The sequence below is a fragment of the Gorilla gorilla genome, chromosome 2 (genome assembly GCF_029281585.2).
Source record: "Gorilla gorilla gorilla isolate KB3781 chromosome 2, NHGRI_mGorGor1-v2.1_pri, whole genome shotgun sequence".
Classification (NCBI taxonomy): Eukaryota; Metazoa; Chordata; class Mammalia; order Primates; family Hominidae; genus Gorilla; species Gorilla gorilla.
Window position 1 is genome coordinate 85238854 of NC_086017.1, and position 2817 is coordinate 85241670.

General features: G+C 43.2%; 1 pseudogene; it reads right to left on the reverse strand.

Annotated features, from left to right (window-relative positions):
* Positions 1-965: 965 nt before the first annotated feature.
* Positions 966-1851, reverse strand: LOC129532511 (olfactory receptor 7E24-like; annotated as a pseudogene).
* Positions 1852-2817: the final 966 nt, after the last annotated feature.

The window sequence follows — 2817 nt, forward strand, 5'->3', positions numbered from 1 at the left end:
TAAAGAGATGTTACTACTAAAGTCACAATGCATGTACACCCTCTGATATTATTCGTTATATCCTCGGGGGATGTTACTCCTAATGTCACACGGGGTGTACTCCCTGTGATATTCATAATATCCTAGGGGGGTGTTACTTTTAATGTCACTGGGGGTGTATATCATGTGTATTCAATGCCTGTGATACTATTCTTAATATCCTAGGGGCATGTTCCTACTAATGTCACATGGGGTGTACACCATGTGTGTACCCTGCTATGATATTATTCCTAATATCCCAGGGGAATGTTACTCCTGATGGCGCAGGAGGTGTACACCATGTGTGTACATGGCCTGTGTTATTATTCATAGTATCCTAAGGGGATGTTTCTTTTAATGTCACAAAGAGTGTACAAAATGTCACAGAAGTTGTACACCTTGTGACGTTATCTGTAATACCCTAGAAGGATGTTACTCCTAATATGTCACAGGGGTGTACACCCTTTGATATTATTTGTAATCTCATAGAGAGATATGACTTCAAATATCACAGTGGATGTACGCACATAGTGTATACCCTGTGATATTATTCATAATATCCTAGGGAGATACAACTCGTGATATCACAGTGTATGTACCCCGTGTGTGCACACCCTTGATATTAGTCATCATATCCAGGGTAAATATTACTCCTAATATCACACAGTGTGCACACCCTGTGATATTTTTCATCATGTTTTAGGGAGATATTGCTTCTAATATCACAGTGGGTGTACTCCATGTGTAGACTCCAGAGTGTGTACTCTGGAGTACAGTGGGTGTACTCCAGAGTGTGTAGACTCTGTGACAGTATATTTTATATCCTACGGAGGTATTACTCCTAATATCACAGTGGGTGTTCACCCTGTGATATCATTCTTATTGACCTTGCTGCCTTTTTTAACCCACACTACAAAAGGAATGGAACAGATAAGAAGATATTGAGATTAGACCGTGCTGCCGTGCGGCCGCTGCAGGACACTTTTAATATCCCTGTTTCTCAGGCTGTAGATGAAGGGGTTCAGCATGGGCGTGACCACCGTGTACATCACTGAGGCCACTGCAGCCTTTCTTGGGGAAGATAACACATCTGAACTGAGGTACCCTCTGAAGCCTGTTCCATAATATCAGCAAACAACTCACAGGTGGGGAAGGCTTTACACCTCCCACAGATGATGAAACCCTCAGAATGGAGGAAACAATTACATGGTAAGAGAAAAGGGTCCCCGAGATGGGAAGAAAACCAAATATGGCAGCAGGGAAATACATGATTATGTGATTGGTGAAGATGTCACAACATGTGAGATGGGGCAGTTGAGAAGGGTCACAGAGGAAATTAGGAATTCCCACATCCTCGAAGCAGGTCATTTGTAAGGCAATCAAGTTCTGCAGCTGACCATCTAAAAGACTGAGAAAAAGAAAGAAAAAAAAGACAGCAAATCTAGGAAGCCACAGAAACACGGGTTCATGATGGCTGAATGATATAGAGGGTGACAGATGGCTACAAACCGGTCATAGGCCATCACACTCAGGAGCATGTCTCTCTTCCATGCCTCCAAAAATGGCAAAGAGAGATATCTGAGTCAGGCAGCCTGCATAGGAGATGACTCTGCTGTGAGATTGGATGTCCACAATCATCTTGGGGACCATGGTGGAGGTGAAACCGATGTCAGGCAAGGACAGGTTGGAGAGGAAGAAGTACATGGGGGTGTGGAGGTGGGAGTCAGGGCTGACGGCCAGGATGATGAGCAGGTTCCCCAGCACCATGACCAGGCACATGGACAGGAACAGCCCAGCGAGGACCGGCTGCAGTTCTGGATCCTCTGAGAGTTCTAGGAGGAGGAATATAGAGACACCTGTTAGACTCTGTCGGTCTGTAGAGTTTGGACACCTTTCACCCAGAAAAGAGGGTTAAAAAATCGGAAACAAGTAAACCAACACCCAGCATTGTGTCTGCATTTTGGATAGAAGCAATTCACAAGCAATGTTTTCAGATTCCACAGCAATCCACGCTCAGCAATATTTTGCAGTTCTGACAAACTCAATTGTCTTCTAATGCTTTCATCATTGATTTCTGTGTTATTCACTTCTTGCTGTACACACCTGCCTTAGAGACACTAGATTCAAGAATGTTCCAACAACCAGATCATCATATATAACAAATTGGTAATTGCTAGAAAATACAGCCTATCTTTTCCGAAGAAAAATATGTAATAAAACCATTCTCTTCACTTTAAGAAAAAGGTTATCCTAATTAAAGGAAATTAAGACCTCAAATATTTTATTTTATTCGAGTGGATTGATACAAATTCCTTTGATTGAGAACATTTATAAACACTGTATAACAGCTGAGACCATGCCATCTGGAAATGAAATGAAAGTTGATAGTTCTTAAGCAGAAAATAGTTCCACAGGCTAGTTAGGTCCTAGTGATTTCATCGTTCTGTTTTCTAACTTTTCTCCTTGAAGAGATAATTGCTTACTCAAATCGGTGGGTCTTGTTTTAAAATTCATGTAAGCTATCACTCCTGTCCTTAGCTTAGGTGGACTTAGACTTTTCATCAGAAAGTTTTTCCAGACGCGGTGGCTCACGCCTGTAATCCCAGCACTTTGGGAGGCCGAGGAGGGCAGATCACGAGGTTGGGAGATCAAGACCATCATGGCCAACATGGTGAAACCCCGCCTCTACTAAAAATACAAAACCTTCGCCCGGTATGGTGGCGCGTGCCTGTAGTCCCAGCTACTCGGGAGGCTGAGGCAGGAGAATGGCTTGAACCTGGGAGGCAGAGGCTACAGTGA